We start from the raw sequence: 12871 nt of genomic DNA on the forward strand, positions 1-12871 counted from the left end.
TGTCCGTATAATTCGCATACCGTTCGTCGGTGCCGCGTGACAGCCACGTGAATGCAACGTTGGAAAACATATGGTGGTGCGTTAATCTGCGTTGTATCGCGCATAAGTATATCGTGTACGTTTTTTTCTACAGCGTTCAAATATAAGCAGCAAGCTTCCGGCTTCCGGCACACGTGAGAACAATCTCTCGTACAAAAAATACCGTGAAATGGTGGCAACTGCGTCGATCATTACTGCCTCAGCATTTGTTGCTCCGTGACATGCTCCTTTTTTTTTTTCTTTCTCCTCCGATAAACTTGCGGGTTGACTGGGGAGGCAGTACCAGAAGTCTTTGGACGTCTTTGTAAACAGTGGAATCGAGCTTAGGAGTTCGTGTTTGCTCTTTCGCATCCGTCGGTTCAACGATCTTTTCGTCGGAGTATACTCCCTCCTGACGGAGCAGACCCCCCTGTTCGCATGTGCATGTTCCATCGATTAAACCAGGCCTAACGCCTTCGTCACGCCGAGGGTAAAACCACATCCGCGACGTACAAACAAAACGAAAGTGCGTGAAGAAATCGGTACTTTGTTCGAGCTCCGCGGGCTCGTGGCGCGAAAACGACGCCACTGCGGCAGCATCACCGTCAACCGCACGCTCGCGGGAACGACATTCGGCGCCATAGAAAGGCATGCCGTACGGAGGAGCTTCGAGCCGTCGGCCATTACCTCTCGTCGTTGAGCCAGCGCTGCGCGGTAAAACAAAGCACACTCGGAGGCAGCAAGGGGAGGGAGGGGGGAAGGTTCGGAAGCGAAAACAGGCACAGGGAGCAGGTGAAAGCGGACGTGTATGCACAGGGCCAGGTGCGAGCCGCCCCTTCGCATAGCTTCGTGCCTCGCAGTGCCGGATCCGGCATCACCGGCGGCTCGACGACGGTGGCAGCAGCGTGAATGGTCCTTTCGTTCGCCGACGGCGTCACGGCAAACACCGCTCCGCCGAAGGGGACGAGGAGCCGAAGGGGGAGAGACGACGCACTGCGTCCGCGTGTGGGCGCGGGCTTCACCATGCAGCGGAAGATGACAGAGGGTGTTTGCACGCGAACCGCGATTCCTGACGGGCCTTGCAGCTTGGCAGAGAGTTAGAAGACGCTCGCTGGTGACGGCCGCCCGGCAGCTAGAGCTGAAGAGCACTGCAAATGCTTCGCGAAGCGACTGCTATAGAGCGTGCTTGGACGAGCCCACGGATGCCGCGCTTCTCATCTCAAACGCACATTGGGGCTCTCTTTCTCGATGGGGCTGTGTACAGCGCTAAGCAAAGTGCACGCAACCGTAGCAGTACAGGGGGCCAGCTATGCAAGAGTGGGGCCACAGTGGCCGGACATCGGACCACGTTGGCCCGACATAAAGCCTGCTGTGGACCTGCGTTGAGTACTACTTCAGAAGCGATTTCTGCGCGGTCACTTCACTGTGACGAAGTGCTTGTCGAGAAGTGGGAAAGAGAGGGAGCACAAAGGCGCTCAAAGTAAAAGGGAAGCTTGCTTTATCTTAGCGCCTGTATTTATTAAGTTTGCTACCTCGGTTGAGACACTCGTTAGATCATTCGCGTAACGCAGGACGTGGTATGTCATATTTCTACATGCACCCACAGACGAGATGGAATATCCGGAAGCTGGATGCTTCCGTTCTCGCCGCGTTATCCAGTGCCACCTACCTGCTCTGAATCGAGAGAAAACATTCGAGACCTGCCATGTTGTAACCATGTTTCCAAACCCCACCGTTTCACTTTACTGTGAACGTGAGTACGGTTATTGCGAATATAGTAGAAGTGTCCGAATAGTAATTTTTGAGACCGAATGCAAGGGCGCTATAACGTAAAACTATTCCAAACTTTTCTATTCCAATTCTGCTATCAGCCCTCCACGATTGGTCAAAAACTTTTTTCGACCACCCCCACTTCACCTGTCTGTCACGCGACGTCACGAAAACCGCGATACCTCCCCATCTGATATGATGTGTACACACTGATTATGCATGATTTGACAGAAAAAAAGAAAAACAGTTATTTCTGATTCGACCCCTTTTCGCCTTTAGCCCTCGGCTATTGGTAAAGAGTTTTCGGGCTGCACCCACTTCACCTGCCTGTCACGCGACGTCACAAAACCGCAAGAACTCACCGCGTCAAAGTGACGTGTACGCGATAAAGATGCATTAATATGCCGAACAAAACTGAATTTTCTTCGGAATAGCCGCAGGCTGCCCCGTTCCGAAAGGAATAAAAGATAGCTGCCGCCGATCGCTCAGACGCTGGCTACTCGCACCTGCCGGGGAGCATGGGTGTATTTGCGTATAATAAAACTTCTTGCGTGGCCGTGTAACGTTTTCGAGCACTTTCGGCACGTTTATCTCCTCATTCTGCCAACTCTTCTTTGCTGAGGGTCCGTTTTAGCGTCATTCTTGAGCTTCCGTTGCATGCTGCCGCGATTTTCGACCAGCCACCGCAAGCTAAGTAAAGAAAAGCCGATCAATCGTAGACGCCGGCACCACCCTCTTCATCCGGTTATCGACACTCAGTGCAGTGACTCGGCCCCATCGAATCCCTCTCCACTTGAGCGTTCTCCTCGCCTCTTGTCAACCAATTAGATACGACAAGCCGCTCAGTGTAGGCAATGTTATTCGTTTTTCAAGCAAACAAAAGTGACCTCCTATGAACGAGGAGAGCGTTTGATTGGTCTGTTCAGACAACCCTGCGGGTGACATCCCGGTGCTTGCGTTGGTGGTTACGCAAATTTGACGTCAGGATATTGGAATAGAAACATATTGGAATAGTTTTACGTTATAGGGCCCCAATATGAATCTAATATCGAATATTTTTTCAAATGAGCAGGCTTTTTCATCTATACGTAAAACAACATTTGAGAACCGAGCCCTTCGTAAATTTTTGATTTTCTCTAACTAGACTGCCCATTTTAAAGAACACGTTATCAGAAACTAGAGTGAAGCATTTTAAACAGATAAGGAGGGTTCTCCGAAGAACACGTTGTCGGGAATTAGCACAATGAATGTTTAAAAGACGGTCTTTTCAGCCGGTTAGCATCTGTGTATAACTTCGAGAATACAACAAAAAATCCGCGTTGACTGCAGCGACGGCAAAGCGAATTAAGAAAGCACAATTTCTCTGGTTGTGATGGTCGGCGCCGCTGCAATATATATATATCAAATAATGTTGCAGTCGAGCGTATTCCGAGTTAATCTCAAGACAACATACAGTTGCTGCATCGATAAATGGTGCCAAACAATACCCATTACCGAATGTCATATCTCAGCAAAATTTGAGTTCACATGGTTGTGGTTTAGTTGGACAAGTTTGGCTCCTTGAGCGACCGAGTGCGCTGTGCAACGCATCCCGTTTTTAATATCCAATGTGGTAGCAATTGTATCTGCTTCATTCTTTATGTAAGTTTTATGCTCGATCGTGCACAACTGGCAAAGTAAAGCATTCGAAAACTACTGGAAAAAAAATATTTGCGTTTGCGAATAGTGACTATTTGATTCCAAGACCGAATGGAATAGGATGTAGTTATGTGTGTTATTTGAAAGTTTCGAATATTGACACGCCCGTAGAATATTGTACGGGCATCGACGTGAAGAGTGCTGAATATGGGCCTTCGCAGCCGAGCATCTCCTGCCACGTTGCAGTTTTCCGCTTTCTCTACTTATGTCTATAGGATGGATGAGCGAGAAGGCCGTAGAAAAAAAAAAAGAAAAGAACATATTCGCGAGCAAAGGCGTCCATCTAAACGTTAAACAAAGAAGCGCCGCCGTGACCGATGCCGCACGGGAGGTCGCTCGTTCGCGAGGACGCACAAACGAAAACCGGAAGCCTCGAACATCCGTCGCGGGCCGCCGGAGCGCACAGATCCACGAGTCTGCGCGCGGCTTGTCTCGCGATTGCGTTTGCGTGTTGACGCGATCTGCGTCGTCGTCGGGCTTCTGTTGTTTTGCCCCATTTCTAAGCACGCTTTCGTGAACTTTCACTCCCACCCGTGGGTCCCGGTGCGGACGGGACCAGACTTAATGCGTAGTGCACGGCCAGCAAAACAACCCCGCTTTGTTTCTTCGGCGGGGAGTATAGACCCGCCATCTACAGGGCGAGCTTGTGCGCTTTCTACGGCCTCTCGTTCGAGACGCGCGGGCACACGAACGCTTCCCTCGGGGAAACCCGTGAAAGCCCTACGGTTGTTCCTCGTCATGACAAAGTGGCGCGAACAGCCGTAGTCACCTCGTGTCCGTGGCTCCTGCCCACGAGCTCGGAAACAGTGATGACGGATCGAAATCGACCGTCGTAACAGTGTTGTGCCGTTCGACTCGCTTGAACCCTGTTTGGTGGTTTGGAAGCAGGTGCCATAGCCCGTCGCAAACATCTGTGACAATCCTTGTACTGAGAGCGGTGCACGTTTCGTCCCTCGCAAATTTATGACAGTACCGTATCCTGTCCGATCGTTGCAGTCATGATTCAAGTATGTATCTGTGAAAAAAAAGTTATCGGGTATAATTTTTACTAAGGTCACTGAGCAACAGGAGATGAGCTCAGTGGCGTGTTGAACAAAGTGTAGGAATTTAGACTGCAGGCAACCTGCATAATTTCTAACAAACGTACTCTTTGTGGAAGAAGCCACAGGTTATCGCCATAGCGGACATGGTTCGGAAATAGCACGAACGGGAGGACTTGAATCCTGCCACGTCGCCTGGCGTTGTGGTGCCGTAGATATGTGATGTCTTTGTCGGCCTGGAAAGGTGTATTAAGGCTGCCCTGTTGATAAAAACGGGAGTAAATAAATTGCGTGCATCCAGCAGCGCGTATGAAAAAAAATACATTTACGCTTATTCCTAAATGTGAATTTATTTAGCGCAGACGTAGTAGAAAAAGAAATCTAAGAAAAATTATTTAGAAATCAATAATGAAAGGCAGCCCATGCAGGGCTTCCGTTGGGGTGCCTAGGTTATAGTCACCTGTATTTTATTCCTGAGGGTTTCTTTCCTGCTATTTGAGCATATATGTAAAATTTTCGTTCTTCGTTTGTATTACTGTCCCTTGCTAGCCACTTGCTGTGGGGCTATTCAATGTGCTCAAAAGTTTGCATTTCAGTTTGTGAATTACTATGTTTACTTCAAATAAAAGAAGTACGCTCGAAGTGACACAGAAAATGAGGTAATAGACAGCGAGGCAAAGTGATAGATGCCATCCTCCGAAAACACGTAGTGATAGCTCCGTGCAAGAGAGAGAGATAGAGAAATTAAAGGCGGAACGCAGGGAGGTTAACCGGAAGACAAGCGCCAACTCCCTTATTCACAAAAAGCTCTTATGCTAGAATTGTTCGTAAGAGGAAATTGCAGCCAATCTTTATGCTAGACATGACGACCGGTCAGTGGCAAATATCACTTACGAATGAACGCCTTTGTGAACACGGCTCCTCGTTTGCTACCCTGTACTGGGGAAAGGGAAAAGGCAGAAAGAAAGATGGAATGAAAAGCCCTGAGGTACACGCAACGACGTGCTGTGGGTGCCAGGTACAATTTTGCCGTTTAAGTAGACCTCAGAATAGGTTTTGCTGGTAGTCTTCATTGAGCGGCTGGGGCCGAAACCACAAAGATTATCGTTCGTAGGTGCTCCTTGATATGCCCAGCAGCATGATTTGATGAAATTTGCTCTTAACGAACAATTCTCGCGTAAGTGCTTTTGATGAATACGGGTTTTCTACGAGTACGAGCGCTTTAACGTTAACATATCCTTGCGAACATAATCTTACATTACCGTATCGATGAGAACAGATAAGTGCGATAATAAATTATACTGCCAGTGGTTACTTGAATTGATTACAACTTCCGGCTTTGAACTTCAATATATCCAGCTGTTATTGTTCTTTGCACGTTTGCCTTCTCCTTTTGAAGACTGTAGCGCGATCACTACGACGGCGCGCAGCCAGTCCACGGGCCAGTCTTCTTCATGTATGTGATTACTAAGGGTTGGCAATTCGTTAGCATAACCGCAAAGCTCAATATAAGGCTAGGCTTTTCCAGCTATCTTATGGTGATCTCTGCTGCCGTATGCGGGCTCTTTACATGCGCAGCTGAGCGTGGCTATGTGAGTGGATTGTCGCGTGCTTATGAGGTTTAGGCTGCTTGGACGCTTTCGCGTGCTCCTATTGCTCGCTGAGCTGGCTACGCCTATCAACATGACGTCACGCTCTCTTCGCCGCATATCTTGAGGGACCACCGAAGAGCGGGCGTGGCTTGTGACCACGATGTTCGTTGTTCGTGCGGCAACTAAACAAAAATTACATGAGGCCGAGATACAAGTTTTACACGCGGCGTAAGCGACCAACGCGAACAGCGGTAGGCGCTTCTTGTTTCTATAGGACTGCTCGCCGTTTCCGCAGCCAAGCGAATCGTAGATCGAAAGGATACTTGTCTTATACGTCGTCACAGCGCCGTTAACTAATGCGTACGCCGCTTGTTATTTCGTCTCGCTGTGGTCCATTACCCCGAGAGAGAAAATAGTACCGCGAATGTTTTGAGCGCTTCCAACACGATGCAAGATGGCAAGACCGATAGCGAGCGCGAGTCTAAATCACGCTGACTTAAAAACTGTGGTCTATATATATATATATATATATATATATATATATATATATATATATATATATATATATATATATATATATATATATATATATAATGTGTGTGTGTGTGTGTAAAGGAACTCTTCAGGGTGTTCAGCGCATCATCTGCGCGAAAACATCACCCCGACGCAGTCAAAAGCAGTGAACCTATGTACTTTAAAGATGTACTACTTGTGGCCGAAAGCCTTCGGCTTTCGGCCACAAGTAGTAGCTGGGGACAACGTCTAAGGCCTTTAAGCTTGAAGTGTTACCAAGTCTTCCGCTAAGCACAGTATCAATGAACTGGCTCGTACCCTAGATTCGCCGAACGCGGAAATCAACGTTGCGGCGGTAGAGCCTGTGACCTTGGCATCTTCTCCAGCGTAGTTTCCCGCCGATTCGCGCCCTTCGACAAAATCAAAAGTCGGCAGAGATCTTTATAAAGTTCAGAATCCACTTCGAGATTCGGTGGGCGCAAATCGATTCAGCTGTTGTAACGTAGATTCGTACGCACATTCGCAGCAATGCGACCTAGAAGACCGTCATTCGCCGGGCAGAGGCAACTGCAGAATTATCTGACAAAAACCGCGTTTCCACATGCACTATAACCACGACCCGACTTCCAATAAGACGCTGGTTCAGGCCGGACTTTCCACTTTTCCCTTTTAACAATTCTCTTTCTATATGTCCTGACTTCTGCTTGCACGGGAAATTTACCGCGTGACGAACACGAGAACTTTATGGTCAGATTTGTTGAAGCACGCCGAGAGCTCTGTGGGAAAGTGAGAGTTGCCGCCCGTACGCGGCTGTGACATACGGCGAGGGAATTATCGGTGAAGTAGAACAGTAAGGAGCAACAACAATCGCAGCCTTCCCGTTCCCCCCCCCCCCCTCTCTCTATTTATCTTCCTATACGATGTGCACGCAAGCTCACACACGTAGCCGGGAGACACGCACAAGCTCAACACCCACCGCCACAGGGTACGTGCCTGGCATACACACTGGCCGAGGAGCAATCCGGACGGAGCCTCGCATTCGGTGCGGGGCAGCGGTGATCACCGAGCAACAAGGCCGCCACAACGAGACGGAAACACCCGCAGTTGAGCAGGCGCAAGAAATATGGTCGCACGTATACGCCTGCATCGCGCCTACTTTGCAACGCTGGCAACCTGTTGACCATTGCCCAAGAGGGTTGCTTCGAGTACGGGAAATATGTACTAGCCGATTACCGCGATGGCTTAACATGCTGTAATTCTCTGTTAAGTGGATTTGTCGTTTGCGGCTGGATTCGAAAAGCGGGTAGTTCAGCATTCGCCTTGCTTTCCAGCAGCCGTGCCTATAAAGGAGGCGAGGACACTGAGAATGACACCGGCAACTGCTCTGCTTACTGTGTTTGTAAGGGTGCAACAGCTAAAATGCTGGAAGGCTTCTTTTAAAGCGGAACTTCGATCCTTTGGCGCTTCCGCCCACTTTGCATGTGTTGGATACTGGCTGCTGTCCTTCCGAGTTGCCTTGTCGCGGCCTGCGAGTACAAGTTGGGCCGCTACGGATATGTACCGCTGGCTATGTGAACATTCTCGGCTAATTCCCAAAAATTCGTATGTGCCACTGGCTCGATGCTGTAATGGACGAACAGAAAAACAGGCAATAAGTGATAAAGTCGGATATGCAAGCAGTAAAGGCGTCGGCAACACGAGCAGGCGAGTGTGATTGAAGGAGTAAAGTGAACAGAATGGTACCAGAGCATTCATTGGGTGAGGATGGTTGAGCTACAAGAAGTGCTAAAGGAGAAGTTGAGTGAAGACATTTTAATTTTAGTGAGCGTGAAAGAATGTTTATCGCACATTGACACGTGTGCGCGAGATCTGCCGGTCTTTCTATTATTTTAGAGCGCAGCTCTTTGGCGTCCGTTCCTGGGTTTCGCGTCGTCGTCGGCGTCGTCGTCGTCGTCGTCGTCGGCCTCGTAACCAGCTCCGCCCCCCTTTCATCCCCCCAGCGCTAGCAGCGACCGACTGATACCGCTGGATGCCGCTGACGCCGCTAGAGAGTCAAGATAACGTGACTGCATAGAACACCGTCGCCGCCATGCAGAAAGAGGAGGAAAGGGTCCCCCCCCCCCCCCCCTGTTTTTGTGTGGCGGATAGCTGGGGTTGACTCACTATCGCCGTCAGCGGCATCAGTCAGTCGCTGCTATCTCTTCCCTCCTCCCTTTATCGTGTTGTCCGCTTGCTGCGCGCGCTTCTGCCCCCATCGTTTGCCGCTGGGTGTACACGCCGCCCCCCTCCGCTTCCGCTTACTGCTGGTTGCTCTCGACGGCGGCGATGAGCCTCCGCTTCGGCGGCGCGAACGGCAGGGTCTTCTCGACGGCGGCGCTTAGCCTCTGCTTCCCCCACGGCTGTGACAACCTCGCGAGGCACTTGTATAGATCTCGTCTTTGAGAATCAAGCATTGGTGTACCAAGTCGAACATATATCAGTCTATTTCTCCGACCACAAAGCTTCCTTCATGACTGTCAAGAACTGTTAGTGGAGTCTTTGTTAAAGGAATACGTGTGAAAAATAAAAAAAAAATTATGTGATAGCGCATACATGTGTTGCTCGATTTCTTTGCCTCAATCTATCCAAAAGGTGAAACAGCTTATTTGCTGCGCTCACATTTCGCATTAGGAAGTAACGTAATCGTCGGTAATTTTTATTTATTTATTTATTATTTTTAAGGGGAATGAGGGAAGAATGACAAAACATAAGACAAGAAAGAAGTGTGAAAGGTGTCATCCGTGAATTGACACGAAATGTAAAAATTAAAGTAAATCACGTATAGCAAGAGCAGTCTGCGCAATCCTAGTGCCGTCAACTTCTTTCCAGTGTTGAAAGTGAATTCGCCTTATCACGGGAGTCTTACAAGCTAGCACGTCTAACGGGATCGTTTACGCTTATCGCAAACATCTCATTCGTGTTCATACCAGTATAACATCAGCATTTCTTGTACTTCGTGGTGTAAGCTTTGCTCATGAAGAGACGCCTAATGCTAACAACTGTTCAAGAAAGCTTATCATCCTGCACTTCATGCCATACTAAAGCTGCTACGAACGCCTAAATTCCCCTAATATTCACAATCGCACCGACCTCCTACTTTTTCTCTCTCTCTCTCTCTCTCTCTCTCTCTCTATATATATATATATATATATATATATATATATATATATATATTAAAAGGGATGGAGGGGCGAGCAAGATGAGTATGCTTCATAAAAACCAGAGGGCGACACACTTGTTATCTGCCATATCAGTTCGCACAAGTCCTGCGTTCGCGCAGGCGATTGTGCCCTTCAGTGACCGATATCGTGCGCGTTGTGCGCAGCTGCGCCTTGGCACACTTTATTCATTCTGCATCTCGCGATTCTGCATCAGCACTTCGTTTGTTTTTTTCACACATTACTACATCAGAAGCGAGTCGTGCTTTCCGACCATCTGCGCGCACAAGGCAGAATGACGACCCCCCTTATACCGAGCGCATGCCTTCCTTCCTCGTAGCTATACAACGTGTATGGGTGCCCTGCCTCGCGCCGCAGTCACGTGTCCAGCGCGGCGTGCGATCGTTTCGCTAATTGTCACTGCTCCCGAAAAGGCCCCGCCCGAGGCTCCCCCCGCTCGCTGCGCGCCTCATGAATAACAGGATTTGTGTAACGCGCGCGGTCACTCCCGGCCGTTTTGCTCGAAACGAGAACGCGGCGAGCGCTGGAGCTACAGGCGGAGGAATCTCGGCCTGTTGATAGGCGACAAGACGGGGCCGCTCTTCTCGCCGCCGCCCGCTGCCTGCTGCTGCTGCGCCCGCAAATTGTCGCCACGCACACTTGGCGACTCCACGGGGGGCAACGCACACGACGTCCAATTTGGCCTCTCCGCAGGACCTATCGCTCGCGCGCGAGAGACACACGCACAAAAAAAAAAAAAAAATGTAGGCGTTAATTTGTCTGCAGGCGTTTGACAGGGGCGCGGGCCGGTTCGCACCTTCGCTAACGCGTGCCTAAGTTATTGCCCCCGGCGATACACCGCCTTTTTCCTCCCTTGCTTTTAGCTGTTTGAATGCGGCGGGGACACAGGTGAGGAATGCAGGGGAAAATAGGCGCAAACTCGCGACGGTGCCAATTGCATAGCTAAATTATATTTAGCTGCTCTATATCGGAAATCGGGTTTCGCAGAAATCCGCTGGAGGCGGGGGGGGGGGAACTTCCATAAAAGAAAGAATAGTCATCCAGCCAAAAGTGTGGCACGAAGATGCAAAGGAAATGCTAACCATTCTTCTTCCATTTATTTTTTATTTTTTTACTGAGGCTTGTCCTGCGGGTAGATGTTTAATCAAAAGCGTGGCTTCCCTCCTCGTTCAGAACTTGCAGTAGCCACGGTGGCGTAACCGACTTATCGTACATGACCCAACATATTTGACTGTCTGATCAGCTCGTAACTTGGCAGCTTTGGTAACCTCTCTAGATTGAGTAGCCCTCGTCCCTGGGCAGAGCCACAGCAGTTGGGGCGTGTCCGCAACAGCACACACAGGTTTCTCATAAGAAAGCTTCGCACTTTAGAAAAAATTTGTCCGCGTGCAGCGATCGAACCCGGAGCCAGCGGCTTTGGGTGACGGCTACTCTCCCATCTGAACAAACCAAGGCACCAGCGGATCGTAAAGCAAGGCCCAATTAATCGAGAACTTTAAGCGCAGGAGAACTGAATATGCAAGTGATTTCTCTTGCAGTGTCTCGCTGCTCTCTAGTGGGTGGCGATCTGTCTTTTAAGTGCTCACTAATACATACTCTTTATACATACTCTTTTCTCTCGTAGAGGTGTTATTTATGCGGGAACTCTGGTTGAAAGGAGTCCTGACTTACGCGGGTCGTATTGAAATGCCCAGAAACTGGCACATAGAGCGAGTATTAGAAGTTCGTTTTATGGACGTCATTGGAATCATCAAAATATTCTAGAGCAATGCCCCCGGCAGTTAAAAAAACAAAGATATGGCGTAGTTAGGAGATTCTTGTGTGCGTATGCGCTCCATCGACAGCCCTATCGACGAAAGAATTGACAATTCTTAGATGTGTGTGACGAGTACAGCGTATGACATGTAGACAGATTCTTGCTGTTGTGCGCGCGACATTCCATCGATACGCCTTATTTTGACCCATGCCTTGCTGCAATTTCCTATAGGAAATTGTATACGGTGTACAGCCATCGTCGTTCTCATATAATATCAGTGATTGTGAATCGATACATTCTGCACGCTGTTTTCTTTTTCTCGATAAATTTGCTCTGAGTCATCGCTGTGCGTGTGTCTGCTCTCCTGTCCTTCCTTTGTCGTCGTCCTCTACGTTAAATGAAGCTTTGAACGCTGTACTCGTGAGCGTTCATCCGTTGTATTGACATACTGCAGCGCAGGTATGAAACGAGAGGCAATGACCTTGACGCCTCCAGTCGTTTCTCTCCGGCGTGTAAAGGAGCGCACCTTCTAACTGTCTGAATGACAAGCTGCTCTAGGGCGCGCAGATCTCACTATTGTATGCAAACGTTTTCCCATGCTTCGGCCAGACCTGTATTTGTACGGCCGTCTGCTTTCTGCAACAATAATGTGTACGGGCTTCGCACGCAGGCGCTGACTGTGTACGCTTAAATGCCTTGTTTTCGAACTGCGCCGCTCGAGGTTGCGGGAACGTTTTGCATCCTCGAATGATCTCGCCTTTGCGAGCGCGCGCGTTCGGGGTGTTCGGACGTTCGCTTGTCACCAGTATGTGTGCCACCACGTATAATGGCACGAATGGCGGCCGTCATTCGCGTCCAAAGAATCCGCGCCCAGTTCATTACAGGAAACTGTAGTGTGTCAGCGCAGTTAGCTCTGGTAAAGACTCGATATTGTAAGGTTAAGTTATGCGCACATTCATCATTTCTCCGTGCTACAGTCACGCGTTTCTCAAAACGCAATGCATCGCTTTCTTCGCGACGCCTTCTTTCACTATGCGTCGTTGAGTCGTGGCTGAAACGATTAGCGCTAAACGTTTCCTCTGCATAGCCAACACTCCTATAAACAGGCAGCTGGTCAGACATCTTCAGCAACTATATACAAGCCGGCCGCCGCGACTCGGTACTTGTGTGGCCCGAGGCTCAGATGCGGAGCAAGAGGCCATGGGTTCGATTTCTCGCCCTGGTATTCGGATTCTAATAGGGCAGGGATACAAACTTACTCGTGCA

The 12871-nt window shown here is 49.3% G+C and overlaps 1 protein-coding gene across 1 annotated transcript in view; it reads left to right on the plus strand.

Moving 5' to 3' along the window:
• Positions 1-12871, plus strand: part of LOC142573086 (protocadherin-15-like) — a 295821-nt gene that overhangs the window by 224668 nt on the left and 58282 nt on the right. The window lies entirely within an intron of this gene.

Source organism: Dermacentor variabilis, chromosome 2 (genome assembly GCF_050947875.1).
Source record: "Dermacentor variabilis isolate Ectoservices chromosome 2, ASM5094787v1, whole genome shotgun sequence".
NCBI classification, from domain to species: Eukaryota; Metazoa; Arthropoda; class Arachnida; order Ixodida; family Ixodidae; genus Dermacentor; species Dermacentor variabilis.